Source organism: Anser cygnoides, chromosome 10, assembly GCF_040182565.1.
Source record: "Anser cygnoides isolate HZ-2024a breed goose chromosome 10, Taihu_goose_T2T_genome, whole genome shotgun sequence".
NCBI classification, from domain to species: Eukaryota; Metazoa; Chordata; class Aves; order Anseriformes; family Anatidae; genus Anser; species Anser cygnoides.
Window position 1 is genome coordinate 10,213,313 of NC_089882.1, and position 23,907 is coordinate 10,237,219.

Below are 23,907 nucleotides of genomic sequence, written 5' to 3' on the forward strand. Positions count from 1 at the left end.
CACGAGGATGCAAGATGCGCAATAGCCTCAGCATTTAAAAGCATCAGTTAAACTCCCCCCACCCTACTCGCTCCCCGGTCTCATTTTTTTTGGCAGCCTTTATTTTGGACAATGCACACCCTGGGGGCACAGAGCAGAATAAATCAGTCACACATAAAGAAGAAACTATGAATATGAAACAGGCAAAATGTTCCTGATTTTGATATATTTGGGGCTCTTTCCCTTGAGTCAATACTACAGAAATCCTTGAACTGCTTCTCCTGGTAATGAAGGCCTTAAGAAGGTGTTTGATAAAAGGACAGACCTTTACATAGGGATTTACAGGATTTTTTTAAGCTGACGATACTTAAGAAAAGCAATTATTTTTTGTAATTTGTTATTTTAGACTCCGAGAGACTCTGTTAGGCTGGCATTACGCTTTTTTTTTTTTTTTAGTGCAGCCGTAAGATAGCTTTTCCTTAATAGCCTCAAAACATGTAATTGTATTGCATAATCACACCGTGTGATACTGCAAGGCCCGCGATGGCGATAGCTGAACACCCAGTGCAGCATATCTCTGCTGAGCACAACGGCGGAATAACAACGTTTTAAATGAGTATTTCACATAGCAAAGTTCGCTGCAATCATTAATGTCATTAACAATTCTGTATTTTATTCCTGGTAGACCTTCTGCAGCTGTTTTTGAAAAGGCAACCACACAATCCGAATAAAGGTTTTCTCAGTTACAAACATCACATAAAATACACCCTTGTCTTATGTTCACCTGTACATAATACAGCATGCTCATCACTTTACAATGCTAGATACTGGCACGTTACGTGAAGACATACCTCTCAAAGGTTTTTTAACCTGCTCACAATTGCTGTTTTCCAAGTTATCCAAGTTTATCCTCTACATGTGAGCTCGCTACACCCACGTCCTGATGACTCCCCCATCTCTCAGGGGCTCCTGGTGACAGGGTAAGACAGCACTGATGGCAATAGGCTCAAACTCGAGAGCAGGATAAAGCAGACTGATCTTCAAAAGGCCTTTTACAATGGGTTTCACAAACTCACTCCATGAATTTTCCAGCAAGATCTGCTTACTGGGCCTCTGCTTACTCTTGTGCCTCTCCTCTGTGCAGCTCCAGGAGGGAGCATACACCTCGGGGCACCAGACAGATGCCCACAAGCCGCCCAGTTTGGATAACAGCCATTTTTTAGCCTGGGACTGACCAGGTAAGGAGCTGTCTGGACCCAAGAAGAGCCTTCTGCAAACGCATCTAGCTTGTTGTAATACGTACTGATAGTTGGAATTGAGGCTATGGGAAGCCATTTCAGTAACTGTCTTCTTCCCTACTTTAGGGTGCTCCTATCTCTTCCCTGGCATGTTCTTCTGCCCGTTACCTTCCCGTCGGTATACAAACCTTAACTGGCAGCAGTTGCTACAGCTACAAAAGGCTGCAGTGAATCTGTGTATATCGGGAGGGCTGGATAAAGGGAAGGGGTGAGAGCAGAAAATTGCTTATTTCAAGTCATTGGACAAGCAGCCATGGAGAGAGGTGGGAATGGATGCAGGGCTTGACAAGCTGCAAGTCTACAACTGTTTTCATGATGAGCACTTCAGCCTGTAACTTTTGACCCCAGGGTGTATACACGTTCAGGTATTTGTGCCCGTGTGTCCATTTGCTCAGAAAACCGACACTGTCAGCAGGAAAAAAATATGAGCTTTTTCTTCCGACAGAAGCAGTCCTTAGTGAATGAGCAATCTGAATTTGTCAATGGCATAAATGATTTTATTAAAATTTTAGCAATTGAAACACTAATTTTAGAGTAATTCTTGTACTCAGCAGAGGCTGAGCAAAAGCAAATCACAGCCCTGATTTCAATTCCAAAAGATTTCAGAGAGCCCATGTCTTTTCTGCAGTATACCAAAGAGTCTGCTGTCTCTGAAATAGGCTTGTGTGCAGCGAAGCACACAATTTTCTCTAGCCCCATATGTTTTTTGGCTCCCTTTCCCTGGGGTACAATAACTGTGCGAGATTGTGGTGATCAGATACACAATTGTCACATATGGACCGAAATGCAGAAAGTAAAAGACTACGAGATTAGCATCTCCCGAGAGAAGGAGCAGAGGCAGGGTCTGGAATGCAAAGATGACGTTAGGGAGAGCATCCCCCTGCCCAGAATCTTTTTGCAGAGATACCAACAGCGCTTTATTAAAGGAAGCTAACAGAATGCAAAGTCCAGAGCAGCAGCACCTCATTATCACACTGCAAGCAAAAAAAATATGCCAAGAGATGGTCCTGATTAGCTAGGTTAAACGCTTGTTCCATCTCCGCTGAGCAAAACACCAGATTAGCTTCTGCAAAAGAAGAGATGCCTCGTGAGATTTTGACACTCAAAACAGGTTTCCTTGGTTATTAGTTAATAAACCTCAAGCAGCTTCTCCTTCATGCTCATCTAAAAGCAAGAGGGAGAACCAGATCACACGACGGCCTGGAAGCATGGATGCATTTTATTTTTGCCTAGAAGATAATGCCTCGGTGTTTAGTTAATTCTGCTGCCAATACAAACACACAGCGTGTGCTGCAGCCGATGGCAGTGCTGGGACCAGCTCTGAGGGCAGCGTTTGGCCTTTACTCCTTTGTGCTCCGTCTCGCACGGGCAGCATCCCCTGATCTGCGCTGACAGGCGAGGGATCTGCACTGCTCAGGAGCAGCTGAGGCAGGAAGAGAAGGAGCAGGGGATTATTGCGGCAGGGCAAATGATCGCCCCTGCAGTGGCTGGCTGACTCCGCCAGAACAGCGGCCGAACACGGGAAATACCAAAGGAGAATGCTTCGCTTCCTGGGGACACCCAAGGGCCGTGTCCTGCCTTACACGCTGAAGTGCCTGGCATGGTCACTGATCCCTTGTCCATCAGGGATCTACTCTTTCTTTCCACAGCAGCTTCTGTTGGCTGGAGCCAGCATGTATTCCCTCTCTGAGGCTAGGCAGATTTACTCTTCTTTATTTCTGTAATAGCACTGAGGAGCTCTAGACTCCTGGTTTCTTTGCAGCTACTCTCTTCTTGGGTCATTACCTCCTAAAGCATGACCAATTTAGGGCAGATGGCTTGAAAGGGTCCTGGAGGCCTATTCGCTATCATCAGTGCAGGGCAAACCTTGTCCTCCGGGTACCCTTCCTCCAGAAACAGCCTCTCACAGACAGGAACTCTGCAGAACGTACATTTATTGATGAAGAGGTGCTGCAGCCACCCTACTTTCACACACAGTCCTTGGCTGGTAGGCAGCACAGGCAAGACTGAACAGAAGTCAAACCAGGATCTGTAACAGACCTTTATACCAGGCTGCTCAGGACACGGCTTATTCTTTATCGAACGCAACCTGGATACGGGCGTTCATTCATCATGCTCCTCCATCATGGGGGGGTCTGCAAATAACTACCGAATAAGGCCACAAAGACAGGAAATTATCCCTTTCACTACCTCTGCACAATCATTTTCACTTTCAATAGAAGAAAAGATGCTTCAGATTCTCACTGAACTGTTTTGCATGTTTTCCAGGAGACACAATTAAGATCGGCTTCTGCTGGCACCAAACGCAGAGTATGTATGCAGTCAAGTGTACTAGTAACACATGGCTCTGCACTTTAAACTAGCTTCACTATTCCTTGACAAGCATTTGTCACTGTCAGAATTGGCAATGACTCCTCAGAAAAGAGCCGCAGACTACGGAACAACAGAAGTGCTGCAAATCATGACCGTGTCACCAGCAGAGCAGTGGATGGGAGCCTGGACAGCAGCTGTCTGCAGTCTGCACTGCTCTAGCTGGGGTCATCAGTCACTGATTTCTGTGAGCAATAAAACTGACTCAAGCGTTAAGAAGAAAAAGAGAAGAAAAAAACACATGGAAAAAGCTGATCTTATGAATATGAATAAGTGACCAGCATGGAGCAGTGATATTCCATTCATTGTATCAGAAGGGCATCTGCATTTTCTCTTTTTTAGCCATAAAATGGCTTATATTGCCCCAATTTTCTTCAATTATTTTCCTTCTCAGGTCTTTACGCTTAAAGATCAGAATCCAAAAGCTGAGCTACAAAAGAACCTATGCTGTGCTGGAACAGTAATGCTGTGAAGGCTTACTGAAGTTGAGCTATGGGAGGATATACAAAGTAGGAACGCACAAAAACCAAGATGGTGAAGGAGAGCTGAAAAAGGAGGAAAATTTCCCTGTTATAATGCTGATTCTCCTGCATATCCCTCCTGAAGACGATTCACCTTCTCCCCACAAAGCAATTTCTGCCTGTAATCTTCCTGAGCAGTGTTAAGCATCGTACAGATATGATAACTGGAGAGGTCTAGACAGTACATGGATAGATTTCAGGAGTTCACAGCTGCCAAGTGTTTGGCAGGCAGAATGGTGAAAAGTACGCTGTTCCTTTCAGAGGACTTCCTCCGGGCAAGGAGAAATGCTTTCCACACTAGTCACTTGTGCACCAACACAGTCCCATAGATGCTAAAACGATCCAAGTGCTAATCACCAGTCCAACCACACATACTTAGAACTACACATACTACTAAGTCGCAGAGAAAGACAGGAAAAATGCTGAGAAAAGGTAGATGGAAAAAAAAAAAAGGTGTGTAAAAATCTGAGGCAGTATTTGTGATGAAGAACAAACAACTAGAAAAATTCGCCATCTGAAAAACTAATCTGCAAACAAGGCAAGGGATTTTTGACACAGAAAGACAGCTAATTTAATATTGATGGCCTATATTTGCCAGCTGACTACACAGCTCTCCACAAAATTAAAAATCCTCTTCTTCCTATCCTCTGAGATCCTGGATTTAGACGGCATCTTCCTGCACCAGACTACACACCCATTTAAATCACGTATGGTACTGAACTCAGACATTAGACAAGAAATAATCATTTTTAGAAGGGTATTGAAATGGCTAACAGCACACACCAAGACGAGCTGCTTTCAAGTCATCCCCCCCTTCATCAGCTGTGCGACCAGAAAGCGCCCAGGTGGCCAACGGAGAAATGCACTCAGAAAGCTCTCTAACTGCAAATTGTAAGTGGATAAATCGTAGTTTAACTCAGCACAAACATTTTCCACGCTTCCTTATCCCATCTTGCTGTGGTCCCTGGAGAATGGCAAAGACGATCGTGAACCCTTATTTGTGATGACACTTGGCCCTGTACCACTTGGTAGCTAATTACTCTCCCGGTGACCTCTGACAGGGCCAGCAGCATCAGGCCTTCCCCTCCTGCTTTAATCAATACTCACAACAGCTGTGTTGGATACACTCAGCAATTTTACAGATGACTGAACGGGCTTACTTTACTCATCAGTATTTGCTGCTGCAAGAGAACAAGCTTCTTAGCGTATGCATTACCGCTCAAATTTTTAATGTCTTCGGGCAAAAATGGGGTAGAAAAAGCTATGGGTGGTATCTTAAAATGGTTTAAAAATTAGGCATAGTTTTAAAAGCAAAGGGAAGCTTGATGCACTCATTTTCCTTTCCCTGAGCCAACTATTTATTTAGTGCAACATTCATACCACAAAGACTAGAAAATCAGAGGAAAACAAACGCATGCCTTTTCCAATTAAATAATACCCCAGGCAATTCCTACAAAACGTGCACTTCCAATGCCCCAAACGTAACATAATATTAAAAGGGAAGCGAAAACTTTCTCACAGAAGGAAGCTAAATGTAGCCAAGTGAAGAGTTGTTCTGTAATCACGAGAACTGCAGCAATCAATGAAGATTGCCTCTTACTAGAAAGGAGCTTTTAGTAGCACCTCTTAGAACTCAAAATTGGGCACACTTGATATTATCATTTCGGGACATGAATTCCCTTTGGGAATGAATCTCAGAAGAGGAAAGAAGGAAAAAAAAGAGCAAGGGTAGCACACCAGGAAGTTAAGATGCAGGTATTTTTAAATGCAAAGTGTAATTCATGGATCAAAGTTGTGTTGTAAGAAGCACGATACAGAGATGATCCCAGCTAAGAGAGGCCAGGAGAGATTTGGCTTCTGCTTGGAACATTCACCTAAATGTCCCTAATTAATCCTACCTCAGCTCTCAAAATAGGAGAGCTCTACTGTTCTTGTTGCTAAAATGTTCCTTCTCTGAATCAGGACATTCAACTGACAATTATTTTAGGTATCCCAAGCTACAGACAAGGACCTAAACGGAATACAAGAATGTGCTAACACATCAGGCACAATTTTTCTGTTTGAAGGCCCTGACCACTTCAGGCCGAAATGCCACAGTTTATTAAATATAATGAACTGCTTGATGGGAAGTGGACTCTTCCTCATCAGACATGTCCACTTGTGCCTGGATTAAAACTGCATGGGAGAAACTAGGAAGATTGCCCAACGTTGCTGGCCATATTTCATGTTCACTGTATTGGGGCCAGGATAAAATATTAAAAATGTAATTATTTCCTTCCTCTTTTCATTACTGTGTATTTAGAAGGTGGGCCTTTTCCACTGGCCACTTCAGAAAGAAACTGCTACTTATTTTTTTAATTTTTAATTTTTTATCTTCTCTTAACTCTGTTTAGAACACAATTAGTCATGGAACAAAACGACACCTTTAGAAGCATAGCACAAAGGAAAAGAAAAGAGCAGCTGGCACCAAGAGCAGAGAAGCAAATTATTTAGTACCTGCAGGATAATGAGAACACTGAGAATACACTGCTTAATGGTAGCGCTCCGACAGGGCTGCGTACGTCACCTCATCACGCTAATACAGACAGACCGGGTGGCAGCCAGCTGGTCCTCCTACCCCACCCATCTCCCTGAAAGCAAAGATTTGTAAGCCGCCAAATAATAAACCTGGACAGAAGTCTTGAGGATCATTAATCTTGCTATCAATCAACCCACTTGGCGACTCGCTTCTTGCTGCTGTTGGTACTAATGCGGTAGTGACTCAAGAGCTCCGTGGAAGCCTGGCGTATGCGTGTCTGAAGCATTGCTTTAATGAGTTTCTTGCATTCATAGGTTAACAAATGTGACAAGGAAGCACAAATATCAGAGACAATAAGATGATGTCCATTGAATCAAAGCACTGAGAAATGCTGCACTGTGTATTCTGCTCTAGTATGCTGAACACATCTCTAACAAGCTCTGTAAAAATACTCGAGTCAGACCCCAGCGACCTATCTGGGATGCCAGGAGAGATGCAGCCATGCTAGTGTGAGCTCTGCCTGCTCCAATACTCCTTATCTGCCGGGCTAAGTATCTCGGGCATAGCTCTGCCCTCATAGAGCTATCTTGCAGAGAAGCAAGTTGTATGAGCTGAAGTGGAGTTCTGGTCAAACAGGACAATCAGTGGGGTATAAACATAGCCCCTGGGCTCCCTTCGCTAAAGACAACAGACCCACATCAATTCATAGATAAGCACAAACCGTCCCTGCATCAGTAGGATCAGTCCAGTAGTATCTGCATTAAACACTGCAGTGTTTTCTGCTAGAATGTTTCTAAAAAGTAAACAGTATCAGCAATAGCAGTAACATCAAACAAATCCCAAGATAATTGATATTGTAAGAAAAATCTGATTAATACCAAAAAGTGGTAAGCAGTATTAAGCATACTTAGGCATAATAAATGAGCACGTAAAGTAAAAACCATGCTTATTTCAAATTACCATCTCCGCAGACCAAATAAGCCATAATAAAAAAATCTAGAAATATTATAAGCAAGTAACGAAGACCACTATATCCACTATAACACGAGGCAGAGGGAACTACAAGGATCATCCTGAAAGAACTTGAAATAAAGCGAGAAAGAGTTCCCCTTTCAAAGTATTTATTAAGAACAAGGACATCTTTGAAGCTTCAAGCCTATGGCTCATTCAAAGCCCCTTAAATTTCAGTGTCAAGGAAATGCACTTTTATAGCACATGGGGACTCAAAGCGTGAGGCGTATCAGCAAAGTCATCATGCAGTATATTGACAGGCCCCCAATTATACAGAAGAGTCAAGAACTGAAAAATCACAAAGCAACAGATGTAGAAGAGACTTTGCCTTTAAGGAATCATTCTAAATTATTCTGAAAATTCAGAATGCTTTCATCCTCATGACAAACTCTTTTTCAGTAAGAATACACTTGGGCAAATAAACTATTGCTTTCCCATTGTCTTAATCAGTCTGTAGAAACATCTAATAACAAAGCTAATCACAGTGAGGAGAACATCTTGATTCAAGATAAAAGTTCATTGCAAATAAGAAAAACAGGAAATTCAGTCGACCTATGTTAATTAGTAGATTCCTTAACGCCAGATACTGTTTAATATATTTTCTATTTATAGACTGTTCTCCTTTTTGCATGATTTCCAAAGCTTTAATCTACCTTTTATTAAGCTCCTTATAACCTTTCAGTATTGACAAATGTGGGACTGAGGAAAATAAGAAAAAAAAAACAACACAAGAACAGGAGTTTGCATCTAGGAAAAACACGTGAATGCTCCTTAATGTATGAAGAAATGTGTCTGGGTATGTCAGGCACTTGCTTGGAAGTAGACATGTAAATTAAAGGCAAGCTCTTGTCTCAGTATTTTCTTTTCTTTCACAGCACACGAAGTGACACAGCTGCAAAGGCAGGCATGCTATCCATGAGGAACGTAGGAGATGTCTGCACCTAGGTGAATTGTTCGGTGCTGACACCTCCAACAATTCAGGTTCATTTTCCACCTACTGTATTTATGCATTTCATTTCCATGCTCTTAAGTGATCCGCGGTGCTGCTTCTGCTGCGATTAGTGCAGCGATTAGACAGGAAGCTCAGGAGGGGAAAACAGAGCAGCACCCACCATGGCCAGCACCACGCATTCGGGTACGTGGGCAAAGGGAGCTTCCAGCCCCGACAGGGGTCCTGCCTTTAGACCCACTCCAACAATTTCCATCTTTGTTGGTAATTGGGAACAGTAGTAACAAGCCTTCCTATTTTATTCCTGTATTTTAATTCAAGGAGTTTTGTGAGCTAAAAATGCTTAAAATGCAGACTAAACAGCAGAGTATTTTGCCACTATTTCTGGTAGTTTTGTCCCAGACATTTGGTTTCAGATCTGTGATTTCCTGTCGAGAACACACAAGTGTGAAATACTTGTTGATCCGTTTATTCATTTGCCTCCTGGCTGATCATAGCCATTTTGACAGAACAGACAAATTGATTTGCTCTGTGTTGTTTTTTCACATGCTCCTCCACCAGCCTGAAAATACCGCCCCAACTTCCCAGATGCTGTGCTTAGGTCTTCATCACTCCTGCACCCTCATTTTACATCCTGCACCCTCATTTCTGAGGCTTGCTAAGCCTATTTCACACAATGCCCAGGATGTCTGAAATTTCACAAACTCTCGCTATAGCAGCTTCCACAACTCCATCTGCCAGACGAAAATGATACATAATATTTAGAAAAACTCTTTTTGAACCATTCATACCCAATGAACAATTTACATCACTCGCTAGGACACCAGACATATCTGCTGGCACGGATGCTCAAATATATCTGTGACAATTGCACTTGGTTACTGCAGGCAGTATTTAACCATTATCTATGACACATTGCAGCAAACCATCTATTTTTCCAAGTCATGAACAAACATTGCAATTTGGAAAGGAAACAATTCCTGAACATTCTCATTCAGGAAATGGCAAATGTAACAGCTTCAAGTGATGAGGCAAAACCCTGTAACATCAGCACAAGTTATTCAATGCAAAGTAATTTCAGCAGGCTAACAAATGAGCCACTTTTCTCAGACAGGCGTGCAGCAGAATCCAGTGCCTTTAATTGATATGCCCTTTTATTTCAAAACATGCTGTCTCCCTCTGGTTGGACTAGACCAATGGGATGCAGCAAATCCAGGAAAGAGCTGAAGAAAGCAAACTTGGCATGACGGTAACTAAATGTTGATTCAAGGGAATTAGGGGACGTTCAAGGGGACAGGTCCCAGGCTCCAAATTATGCTCCACTCTTGTATTGCCCCCATATGATTATAGCAAGTTTGCTTACAATTTGCTGCTCACACTTCTAATTGGATTCCTGCAAAGGGCAGTTTGCTGTGCCATGAGCTTGTCACTTTAGATCCCGCTTTATCTCCAAACCACTCAATTAATAATCCATTCCATTTATTATAAAAGCATTTGTTTCGACCCATATGATGCTATCAGCAGCCATCCCATTAATATTTATTTTCACAAAGCGGTCCACTGATGTTAAGGTCTCAGATACAACTGGTAACTTTAAAAGAGGAAAATACATGAAACCAAAAAAAGTCAAAACAGAACACGAGCTGTAATAGCAAACATCCAACCCATATGAATTTAACTCCTTCTGCACAGAAAGCCTAGTAAATACAGTGAGGTTGGTGGAGGGCAATGACAATGGGAAAGCTCAATCAGTCACCAGAGAAATGATGTGTGAGGTTGCCAGCACATCTCCCTGGGGTGGGGAGCTGTCTGGAGCACCAAGAAAAAAAGATGTTGGAAGGAGGTGTGGAAGGGGAATGTTCCCCCACTGTCCTCCACCCCAGTGAACCTTAAACTCTGGGCTAGGGGAATACAGGGAGCACAAACATGGTTTAAAGCATCCTTTCTTCAGCATCCTTTTCTGTGCTGAACACACAGGGAATTACAACACAGGCTGTTCCAGCTTGATATTGTCGAAGTCAACAGGACCCCATACTTTTCAGCTAAGGAGTGGGCTGGAGATGGTTTGAATGTCTCAAGAAAGCTGGTATAAAGCTCTTTCAGTGCGAGGAAGCACTGCCAGGGACAGACTGGACATCCAAGTGAAAGTTCAAACCCCGCAGACAGCACTGAAACACACCAAAATCTCAGACTCCCAGTAAAACGTGGACTTTTCATTTCCCCACAGGCCTAAGTGCAGCTTGTATTATTACAAATGCTGGTGAAATGGGAGCATTTCTTCTGTGTTCAGAAGCGCCCAGCTGCTTCTCTTGCAGAATGCTCCTGAGAGTGAGATTACACATTCAGACATGGTGAGATGAAGCAGCTGCTGTGAATGTATATCAAATACTGTGATTTCTTCTCTTCTGCTCGCTTATTCTGTGCATCTTGAATAAAACTATGCTGCAGGGACAACAAGTCTCTTTGTAGTAGTCTCCACCTATTCCTTTAAACTATACAACAGGGAACTTGCTCAGTGTAGCTCTGTGGATAACAAAAACAGTGATGTTGAACTCTAACCTTCCGCTACCACAAAGAGCTAAATTAATTCCCTGCAGCACATCAGTGCTGCTTTTGAAAAGGCCCAGACACTGCAAAAAACAGATGGAAACTAAACTTATAGGCCTTTAAAGATGTCAAGCATTTCCTTGCAATGATGGCATAAGAATCTTTCTTCTTCCCATCAATTTTTTTATTAATCAGAGCACACATGGCAACTCCCTGTGTGGCACCACTCGGGGCTCACCCCATCAACATAAAACCTTGGGAAATTATCACCTCAGGTTTACCACTGGGATAACAACGCTTTTATACCCAGAGTTAAAAAGATGAATTGTCACAGATTTATAGATCAACACACAACAGCAGACACCAAATTCCAACACCGTTCTGCTGTCCCTTGTCTTCCCAGGGACTGTTTCTGCGATTCACTACAGGATCTGGCTCAGAAGGAAGGAAGGGCTCCTGTTGCACTCTGCCACCTTCATGCTTTTGCTTGCAGGGCTACCGTTTTGCACATTTTGAAGCACAAACTTGTCTTGAACTGCAGCAAAACAAAGCCTGCAGGCTCCTGCTCTAGCAGGCAAATACTCTTAAGAGAACTGCAGAGCCCCCATAGGCTCCCAAATTCTCGTCTCCACCATCCAATTATGTGGAACAGAAAACTCTTGATCATCCATTTTCTTGAAGCCATTTGCATGAGGATCTGAGTCAAGTTACTCTTTCTCTCCCAAAGAGCTGAACTGGCGTTTTTAACTTCAAGAGGGCAGAGTGGTTGTGAAGTGCCCAACCACCTCTGAAGAGACTTTGGGGACCTGGAGCCAGGTCCTTGTTCAGAGATGACAATTATTACCGTGAGCATAAGAAAAAGGGTTCTGCCCTACTGACTGTAGCCAAGTGCTCCACATAAGTTGGCTTAGCAGTGGTAAATGTCACGTTTACGATGTGTTTTGCAACATGGAAGTCCATAATTTGCTTTCCAGGGACCTATGCTTGATTATCAGGAGAGTTAGAAGCATTCACTGAAGTCTAATGAATAGAATTAACACATCATTTAAACAGGGACTAATATGTATGCAAATTAGAAAAAGTTAGAAATAAGAGTTCAACCCGTAATTTCAGAAAATGTAGATGTTTCCTTGTGAAATATGAATGTTTCAATTCACATCATATCTTCACATCTATGTTAGCTGCTCTGCATGTGAACAATAGGCATCAAGCCCATTTTGATTTTTATATTTGAACTTGGACTTACAAAATGGATTATATTGAAACTTGAATAATATATATGCTAATTAAATACTCCATTTAATGACATAAATAAAGACGAAGACCAACACAGGCTAATTTACATTTGCAAATTTCCTAATTACTGTATTTTCCTTTGTAAAGCAGAAACTTTATTTTCACAGTCACTGGAAAAAAAGAGAATAATTTCTTTGCTGAAATGATTTTAAAAATCTTTTCAACTTTTTTCATTCTTTAGGACTGATCTCCAAGGAAATACAATTCCTACAATTGCTTTGCCTAGACAGATTCAATATTAAATGTCACCCAAGTCAAACTATGGTGATTTGTGCATGCAAATGGCATTACTTAATTATTATCAGAGGTTTCTGGAAAAGGAATTGCTGTCAATAAATATAAGGTAACACTCTCCCCCCTCAATACCACAAAGTACGTTCGGAACAACTCTGGCAGATATAAACCAAATGCCCTTGGTGTTTGATGGGCTGTTAATCTCTCTCTCCCTTCTTTCTCTGCTCCCCCAAATTAGACAGTACAAGGGCACAGGACAAGTGGGTAGCTGTAGGGAGACTAAGCATTAGCAGAAAACATGACTATGACTTCTGACTTCCAAAGCTTACAGAAAAGCTTGCTGAAGAATAAACAGATTGTAGGAAAAGCACTGTTAAGTTAAAAGGCCTGTTTGTACCTTTAGCAGTGAGGAAAGTGGTGAAAAACAGTTCATTGAAATGAATGTGAAGCCTGTAAAAATATCATGGCCAGGAATCTTATTTCGTGTATGTTGAATAAACGTTGGTTATGTGGATGAAGACGCCTGGATTCCGCATTAACTCACAAAACCAACATCTGCAGGCTGTGGAAAGTGAACTGCAAAGCAAACCCATTTTCTCTCTGACTGAAAGAGCACCCTGAATGCTTCAAAAATAAGGAGCTGTATGAATGGGAAGAGACTAACCATTCTGGTAGGTTTACATCCTAGGCTTTTATTCGAAATGAACAAATAACCAAAAAAATGACAGGGATGAGGACTGCACCTCCAGAGCTTTCACCTCATGTCTGCAATGCCAGTTGCTATGAGCAATGAACACTGAAATTCAGGAAACTTAGAAGACCGAAGAGTAAATGATCATCATTTTGAGTTATGATGTGGTTTGAAGTCCTCCTTGCCCTCAGCACTGCACAATTGTTGCAATCCTCAACTGTAACCACTGCTGTTTTTACACTAACAATATTTTTAACATTCAAAACTGGAGAAAAAATTTTAGTCAACACCAACCTGTATTTTTTTTTTTAATATATTGCTTTATAAATGTCTCTTTGTATGATACTTCAAATGTTTTTGTTCTGTTTTAGAAAAAACAGGATTTCCAACACATGAAACAATCCTTGAAATGACAACCAGGCATGCTACCTGCTCCCATTTCGGCTTGAAATTTAGAAAAGAAATGGATTCTGACCTGTAGATTGGCAGAGTGAAGTACGTGCCATCCACAGTGATAGAAGAGATGTTTTCTTCTTAACGGACTGAGCGTTGTACAAGAACCTGAATGAATTCGCATACTTGCAACATTTGTAATAGCAGCACAATACACATCGAGCATCCCAAGGCATTTGTTACCTAAGTTGCATAGGTTGGCACTTTATTTTAAGAAAAGTAAAAATAAAAACCCACCCCTGCTTGTTATTGTTTTACTAGGCTGCTGATTCCTGGTATTTATCCAACCAGTTAAGATTGCTGAATTGATTTAATATTCTTACCCTATAATTTTACACTCAGACCACATCCCGCTGTGAAATAGCTAGTGCTAATGTTAGTCCAAATGCTGCTGTGGGACTTAGGACAGCACAGGGCACTTCAATAGCTGTATTTTATGGTTACAAGGAGAGCGAAAAAATATAATTTATCTGGTTGCTGTGGTTAATTCACAGTTTCACAGCAGAGGTATACTGTTCCCTCTGGGTACATCTACTTGTATTATAGGATATTTCATTCACAGTTCATCCGAGACATTCCTCTAACTCTGAGCCTACCAATTTATGTGAGAATACTAGAGATACCGTATACGATTTAACATATACATACTAAAAATATTATATAAAACATAGGCATTAGCAACAGATCGATAAAGAACATAAACTAGCAACAAGTCAAACAACGATGAGTTAATAAATTGTTTCTTGCAGCTAAGAAAGGGAACAAAAAATGCACCCAGCTTCTTAAGAAATATTTATATTTTTGACCTTTTTTTCCCAAGTTAATTTCACAGGAAGCATGATTGCTAAGACTGATTTCTCTTTTTTTTAATAGCTGATCATAATTCTAAAATCCAGAGTTCAAAAGTTTTAAAGTTGTATTAAAGTTTCTTGTAAAATAGCTTACAATGAACTAACAGCTGAGTAGGAGAAGGCAGCAGTAACATCCTCTACTGCTGTGCTCATCTAAAACCTGTACTCCTCATGGCATACTATTTCTCAGCAATTACAAACCATTTCTTAATGGAGCCTAACTAGAATATTTGAATATTTAAAAATATTGGTTCAAAACTATGCATTGTAAAAATACCGCCTTTAATCCAGTTACTGCACAAATAAAACCTTGCTCTTTTTTTCAAGACCTCATCACTACAGCAGCACTGGGGAAGGCATTTCCAGAGAAAGTGTCTGGAATTAATCCATTTAATTAGTTCCAGGGAAACAAAACAAAGATCAATTGCAGCTGCGCCACAGACTCCTCATTGCCTGACCTCAACTGTCCCTGCCTGCTCCCCTTTGCTCTCTCCCCAGAGGAAGGTATTTCTGCAAATATTGGGGAAATGCTGCTCCACATCTACACAAAGCGGTGACGAGCGTGTCAATAGCAGTTTTCCATCCTGCTGCCAACACCTTATCCTCTTTAGTGAATTAGCATACCCTAAATGTCTCAGCTCTTATGGGACATGCTTCACAGCAAATTAAAGATTAAAATAAAAACTTTTTTTTTGTTGTTGTTTCATTGTTTTCAAGGTCACCACCATGATATTTTGAATTCTAGTCTTCCACAACCGAAGCACGTATTTTGCTGTTGTTTGACTTATGATTGCATGCTTGACATTATCTTTTTAAAAAAGAGGTGATGCAGATCAGGGCTCCCACTGAGTTCATAAAAGTGCCTGCAGAAAAGACATTCACACAACTGACCCGCACAGTACAAACATCCCAGGAGCTGTGGAACAAGCACAGTTTCAACTAAGAGCTCTCATTTAAATGTACCGTTAAAAATAACCACAATCCAGCAGGCACCAGGACTGCCTGGGCTGGGACGGATGATTTGTGCGAGGCTTCATAGCTCTGAGAATTTAGCTCTTTAAGCCATCGCTGTTCCCCGTCTGCTCTGCAAGAAAATACTTCCCCATAACAAGCTCTCTGTGGATGGCTTGATTCAGCCACCCCGGGTGCTGGCTTGCAGGGTCCTTTCCCTTGACATGAGGGATGGCCTCACGCTGGCACTCGCTGCTGCTAACGGCAGTATTGACACGTGCAATACAGATGGATGCCTCGGATAACACCCAACGGGGGTAACAAACCTCAACTAGGCTCGCCCCTGCTCTTCTTTTTCCAATCTTCCTATCATTGTTGTACTCTTGTTTCTTCCCTAATTTTAGGCCCACCGCTGCAGGAGAACAGACGGAATGAAACTCCAAACAGATTTCTTTCCACCAACCTGCGGTCTCCTGACGCAGCTGTCCTCTGCAAGCTGCCCGTGCCGTTTCTTTCCTGCCCGTTTGTATTTTCCTCTCCCTACCCAAAGCTACAGCCCCCCCTCTGTCCTTACCCCACTTCTTAGATGTGCTCTTTTACTGGCTTCACGTTACTCACTTTAAATGTGATGCATTTGAACGGTTTCTTCTAAACACTTTTTCAGCCTTCTAGTCTGTGATTCACAGGACGATTTATCACACTACTCCATTCCCCCTCTTTTCCTGTACTTGCATGTGTGCCTTAAAGCCTGCATGGCAGCGCTGTGGAGAACGAGCCTCTGAGCTCCCATGCAGGATCGATGACTCCTGTGCTGTGCCTGACAAATGGCTGCTTAACCTTTTTTTGGAACGTAGAAATGATGGAAATTCTGTAGTCCGCTGCTTTATTGTCGTTCCTATCATAAAGCTTTTTTCTAATGTCAGACCTAAATTCCTCCCCCGCTGCAATTTAAACCTAAGACTCCTCATCCTAAGCACAATGGATGCAGAAGATCATTTATTCCTTGCAGATCCCTTTCACGTACTGGAACACTTGCGTCCCCTCTCAGCTAACAATCCTGCCTGCCCGTATGGTCTTCCCAGCTTCCTCAAAGAAAAGGTGTATCTTGTGAGATATACCTCACCTCTCACAGCCACAGTCCTCTTTACACCTGGAGATACACCAGCCTGCTGTAGATTTGGTTTTCTTTTCATTTACAGGGCAGCTGAGAGAAGAACGCTGCTTCATGAAATTCAGATGAAGGCTGGCCATGCGTGACATAGGAAGAAGCTGGCTTCAAATACCTGGCAAGAAGTAACTTGTTATTGCACTTTCGTGCTCCTGAGAACCTGTTTAAGGTGACACAGGTTCTACAGTTATGTGGACTCAAATTTATGAGAGCAAGGTCTGATTTAACCGATAGCAGTTATTCAGTCACTCTATTAATATCAATGGTGCTGCTCAGATTTAAACGTGAAGCAAGATCTAGACCGTGCTGTTTCCTTGAAATGGGACATCCCTGGGTCAAAATCTGCTCATTAATTTTTGGTGTTGCTCCTGATGTTGCACAATGAGGATCAGAAATGCTCTTTTCTGAGTTTTGTAGGTATCATTATGGTTCTGGAAATCACCAGTGACATGCGTTTCACTTCTTTTAATTTCCCTCTGACTTCTTTTCTTTCTCCTTTCTTAAGACAACAATTGTTTGTTTGTAAAGCAGCAGCTCGCTACCGACCTCACCAGGGAGGAATCCAAAATCTTGCAGTGTTTTGCTTTGCAAGAAAAAGTAAAACTAGTGTTAATTAAAGAAGAGTAAAAGTAACAGGCATATAATTAGATAACATGCCCCCTTCCACAATCTAGCTCTTAACAGATCATCCAGCATGCTTAAAAAGCAACTTTCCATCTGCAAATCTGTCTCTCTCTCTTTTTTGTCTAATGAGCATGAGTTAGTCTGTTCAAAAGCCCAAATGGGCATCTCAGGGCCAATTCAGCAGCAGGGGGTCCGTTACTATAACAACTGACAACTCCTGTGATTTCTGAAAGGCCTCAAGTAGCCGTTTGGGAAACGGGTACTGAGGAAGAGGTTGGGAAGGACGGGTGGTGCGGGACGGGGTGTCAAGGCCTCCCCTGCGCTCGCCCATGTCGGCCGTGCCTGTGCGGAGTAGGCCCCAGCACCCCACCACCCTCACAGGGCAGCCAGGCTGGATCCTTCCCAAGTCCCAGTGAGAAGAGAGGATAAAACCCCACAGGCCCACGACGGGAGGAAGAGCAGCACCGCGCTACGTTTTGGCCTTAGCGTTTCTCCTCATGGGCTCTCCCCCCTCGCCCCAAGCTGCACGTCGCCAGATGAGAGCGGGGATGCAGTCGGAGAATTTTTCCTATCGGTTTTCCCCGACAAGCGCTCAAAGAACGGTGCCAACAGCTAGAACAAGCAACGAGCGGCTGCCCTGAGCTTCAGGCTGGAAAGCAAGCTGCCTGCCGTCGGCACAAAGGCTGAGCTCGGCTCCCCACGCGGGATAAGAGGGAGACGATCACAGGCCTGCTCCCCTTCAATGAAAATGAGCAGCGCTTTGAGATACAGCACACAGAAGGGCCCACCGCTTCAGTACCTTCACCTCCAGCACTGGCAAAATCAAATACAGCCTGGGTCTTCTGCCATAAAGGCTGGAGTGCTTTCCCTGCATTGCCTAGGTTGAGGCAGGGAGATCAGAGGGCTCCGAACCCAGGCTGGGCTGCACGCTGCTTGCTGGGCAGTTACCCTCTGACGCTGCTTTCCATCACACAAAACTACGTGCAGCCAATTCCAGAGCAAAACGCAGGCACGTCCTGCTCGGTGTGAGCAGGGCATGGCTGGTTACTGAACCTCCGAACTAGGATGGTCACAGGGAGAGGTTTCAGGCACACAGCTCACCTCCGTGTTTCTCCTCATCTGCCTGTAGTGCTGCCCGTCTCCCAGCTCAGGAAATCTCTCCCCTTGGTTAACTCTCCCCACCGCTTGTGACAACACGGCTTGCACCCTGGGGCACTGCTGTCCTCAAGCCAAGAGGACATGGTCCTCTGGCACCACTGGGGCAGCGTCAGCGCGAGCATCCTGCTCCTTCCTGCCTCTTGCTGCTCCCTCGGTTATGCCAATGCAACTCTCTCTGGTTACTGCATGGACCAGACTGGGAGTTAATCTGGTTTAAATCAGGGCATGAAAGACCCCCTCTTTTTTAAAACAAAAACAGCAAAATCAAAACCAAAAAAACAACACGTGGATTATTTCTCAATCCAGCTCACCACGTGGTTGTACAAACATTTGCTTTGGTATCACAGAGGGCAGTGCAAGGGCAGGAACAGAGGAGGGTGCTTGATTCACTGCTGCTGAAATAAATACACTAGCAACTGCACCCAAGTCATTCTTAAAATCAACACACAGACTCAGAAAGTGTTACCTAGCATCCTCCAAGAGTGAGAAAGCGAGCAGAATCACAAGTATTTTAGAGTAAGCTGAAAGCAGCTTTTATCATTGTAAGCAAGCAATTTTACAAAGGTCTGTAAATTTGCAATGTTCCTTTTTCAATCAGTACAGTAGATGAACAACACACTGTGTACTCATAAAATAAAATCTAAAGATAGGTTCAAATAACAATTTCAGCACTTTTTACAACCTCCTACAGGCAGAAGTTCACATTTTTTTCCCAATGAAGTTTTAACACTCTTAGCTATGCGGCAGCACAAGTTACCCAGAACTGAACACCAAATGGCGGTTTTCCAAGGCACGGTTATTAGACATGATAACTACAACTGTCCTTGGTCTCATGTTGCAGCTTATAGTTCTAAATTACAAACTGATTTACAAATACAGCTAACTGACCTTCTTTGGTGCTATTTCACCAGTGACTGAGTTCAGGTGCTGAAATATTGAACACCCGAGCTTGCTCCCAGTGAGGTCTTTGCCACCGAGTTCAACAACAATGCAGTCAAACCGTAAGTGACTTGGCCCCGGGTCACACAGAAAATCAATGACAGTCAGAGAAAGAACCCGCATCTCCTGGTGCTCAATGTCATTTCCTCTGCACAGAAAGGCACTGCTGAAGTGTGAGGCTCTGTCACAGGACCTGTTCCAGGGCCTCTGTTCAATTCAGTAGGATGCTTACCAGAACCTAAGAAAACTCTTCTTTTAAATTCTGTACAGTTTTGCCTAAGGAAATTTAAAGGCCTCTTTTTCCCAAGCTGTCTCATATACACACATGACTATAAACAAGCAATGTAAGCTTGCTTGCTCTTTGAAAGGCAGCAGCTGTGTTGTTCCAAAAATCCCTCCTGAATGTAAACATATTAGCACTGTATAAACAGCTTGATTTAATAAGAAATGCAATACAACATTCCTGCTTTGTCTTTGGGATCACAATGTTGATAGTGGCAATAATTCAGAGGTGAATTATGGTATCTGCAGAAAAGAAAGAAACAGAAAACTCTCCAGCTATAGTTGTGAATTAATTTCTTCCTCTTAGCTGAAAATGAGAAATGGCTATAATTTAGTTCCCATTTAAAAGTTGCTGTTGGCTAAACTCTAAAATCTTAATTGCTTCTTAATATTCTCTGCTTATTTTCCCCTTTGAAACCATAGTCTATGGTATTGTAGTATTTATATTAAAAATCAGAATGGAAAACAATCAGGGGAAGGTCACCAGTCACTCCTAAAACTCCTTTCTTTTTTCTAAAGTGACAGAACGTAACATGCATCTTAGTATTTTAGTTGATTTCCCAACCCTACTTACACTCCTGAACCTCTGTGAGAAAGAAAGTGCCACTGACCCTGGGTATCCCTTACAGTGTCAATATTCAGGACTTTTTCAAGTTGTGACAGGAATACAGTGAAAGTTTCCAGGCATAGTATGGCTCAGCATGCTGTAGGAACTTGCCTTGTTGCAAAAAAACCTGAAGTCACACACAATCCCTAAATAGTTTGGAGGTCACTGCCAACACACGCTGCAATTCTCAAAGCCTTGTAGAAAAGGCTTTGAGAGTAACAGTGGCAAAGATGGCAGAAAATCCAAGTCAAATTTTAAACTGACCTTGAAGTACTGCAGAAGGATCTCATGATACTGAGTCTGGGTATAAAATCACAGATGCAAAACAAATGCCCAGAAACACAAAAATAATGTGCTTGGGAAACTGCAGCTTACGATGCACACGCTCGAAAGGGCTCTAGATGAGCTGGTAGTGCTCCAACGAAAGATCATAAAATCGGAGTGAATAGTTCTCCGAAATACGCAGTGGTTGTCCAAACAGAAACCAATTTCAGGAACTAGTACGGAGGGAATGAAAGCAGAAAAAAGAAATACCATTGTGCCACTGCGGAAGCGAATGCTGAATGTTGAGTACTACATGGATCTGGCCTCCTCATATTTTCTATCTGCTAAGACTCTAATTCTCTGCACTACAAGAAATCAGTTTCAGGTGCTAGAACTGGGAGCAGCAGCTTCCTTTGTCATGCCCATGACAGCTCAAGGACCAGCCAGGCCAGCTTTTCTGTAAGAGGAATCAAAGATGCACAGAAGCAAACTGTTGAACTATAACCCTCCTGCTGCGAAGCCAAACTCCCAACCAGCCCCAGTGCACCTCCCTGGCTCCTGGTCATCCCGTGGTGCCGCTCCCTTCATTGTCCTGGGGTGCGAGGCAGGGCAATCTTTGCAGCTTCATTATGCTGACCTAGTTTATTTTCCATTCTACCAACTTAAAATCACATAGCCCTCTTTGCACAGCGGTGCCATTAAAAGTACTGAATTCAGGAAACTTTAGTAGAAAGGTAATTCAGAGCGGCTGCTTGCCTCTAAGTTCCCATCCCTTTTCATTACTGAGATGGCCATTGTGCTAAAAAGAAGGAAGTGACCCTTTCTCTTCAACATCAATCATATTCTTTCGCCATTTGTCCAGGATCCACATGGAAAAGGAACTGAGAACAGCAAATTACCTCTGCAAATAAGGGAGTCTTGTTCAGAAATGGGACAAATCATTCCCAAATATATTAAATTACAAGAGGTCTCTAATGAACACAGCGTGGAAGTTGCACAGACATAGGGAAAGATTCATCAAACACTGACTGCTTCCTTTCACTCACCTTTTCACATAAAGGTAACAAAAAACAAAGCTTCTTTCCAACAAGACATCATCACAAAACTTACTTCAGTTCTGTATCACAGAATGCGATACAAAGGAGCAGAACAGAGATAAACGTTTTGCCAAACCTTCCTAAGCAACCCCTTAACTCCTTATTTTGGTCCCTGGATAACAGGGCACTGATGCAATGCAAAGAAGCAGAAGGCTTTGCTCTGCTTCATTGTTCTACTTACGTCACCTCTGTTCTCCAATCTTCTTATTCCCACTAATGCTCAAAAATGAAAAAAGAAAAATATCATTTGTTTTACCCTTAAAATGTATTGCCAAAGGGTAACCATGTCTCTTCTGCATTTTCTAGTTCCCTGGGTTGTATTTCGTAATGCTTTTTCTCACACCAGAACAAAGAATTTCTGCGCAAGAGAAGACCCCTTGGTCCAGCATGCCTGTCCCCTCGAGGGTTATCCTTTCATAGCAAGTGTTTCTCTGCTGTGCACTTCAATACCATGTTTCCCTTACTGAAAAATCTGTCTCAAACTCATTTTCATGCCATTTGCTTTGATGGTGTTAATTAGCAAATTATTCCATATGTTGCCTATTACATTTTAAGCTAAGTATTTCTTCCTGAAAATCCAGATCACTGTTCCTTTCAAACTTGTAAATTAGGCTCTGAGGTGTCTGAGGTTCTGTTTTTCCCTTTCTTTGAAGCACTTACAAAGATAAACATTTTATTTTTCCTAAAGAATGGTAATCACACTGAAAAGGGCACACAAAATGTTGTGTTACCACTTCAATGACATGGTCTGCACAACGTGAAATGTTACTGGAGACAGTTTGTGTTCTAGTTCCTTGTTGATTTATTCTAAAACACGCATTTACTTCTTTTGTACTTGTCCTCTATTTGTTAAAAAAAATCCTCAGAACTATGAAGTTTGGAACACAAGCTTATTTTGAATTGAGAACATGTGCCTTCAAGTTTGCTTATTGTTCTTCAATTTGTTGCTTCATATTTATCCAAAACTTTTGACTGTTATGTGACATACCTTCCATATCTACGTTAATTTTAAATCTCGACATTCTTTTTAGCATCAATTATACACAAAAAATTGATCCACTACTGTCAAGAGTATTAACGTATTACGTGTTCATAATTCTACCAAAGCTATTGATGAATGTTAACTACTCATGTAAATTATGGAGAGCAGATAAAAACCAATTGCTGCAACAAAAATGTTTTGTTATGCAAAACAACAAGTAACATTACTGGAAAAATAATTTGGTTTCAGTTAAAGCTTTTGTTCACTTCCTTGATTTATGTGCCTGTTTGTTATTGCTAAGCAAATAAAAACGTTATGAGGTAGATGGTTTGGAATTTGAAAGATAAAAGGCATTTTAAGTAACGTATCTTAATTTGAGACTTGACTAATATTATGATCTATAAAAAAACAGTATTTACCAAAAATTAGTCTCTAACAATTGGTCACTAAGCCAGTACTTTCCAACTTTAATATTCTCTCAGGGAGAGTACTGTTACTAAATTTGCAAGTATTTCTCTCCATCCACTACAGAATCACAGAATGGTTGAGGGTGGAAGGGACCTCTGAACATCATCTAATCCAACCCTCCTGCCAGGCAGGATCAACAATGAGAGGTACCAACACCCTTCTTGATAACTGCTGTGAGCATTTTATTTCTAAACCCTTCTTCCTTAGAAGAGCATTTTGTATCAATGCAAGATAAATACTACTAGTCCCTTATTACAGTGCTTTAGGATACACCATATACTTAAAGGGCTTGTCTGGTATGAATATGACCAAGCTTAGTTCTTCAAATGAAAAAAAAAAAAAGAGAGATTTTGGAAAAGTGGTATACTGAAGGATGGGACACTAAATGGAAATGTTCAGAACCTTTGCAACTTTAGCATTTGCGCACATATCACTGCTCTTTTATTCACTGTTTTACTGTAATCACATTAATTACTTGCAACTGTTAATAGAAATGAATTTCACAAGAATATCGTCTTCTACTTGTTAATATACTTTAGAATGTTTCCAGTCTCAATGATTTGGCCAATTAATTGCCAGTAAAATGGGTGCATTGAAAAACAGATTGGTATTTTTGTAATTGATTCTGCAGATATAATGATCAATAGAC

The 23,907-nt window shown here is 42.0% G+C and overlaps 1 protein-coding gene across 2 annotated transcripts in view; it reads right to left on the reverse strand.

Annotated features, from left to right (window-relative positions):
* Positions 1 to 23,907, reverse strand: part of PTPRG (protein tyrosine phosphatase receptor type G) — a 402,421-nt gene that overhangs the window by 43,950 nt on the left and 334,564 nt on the right. The gene's annotated exons all lie outside the window — the stretch shown is intronic.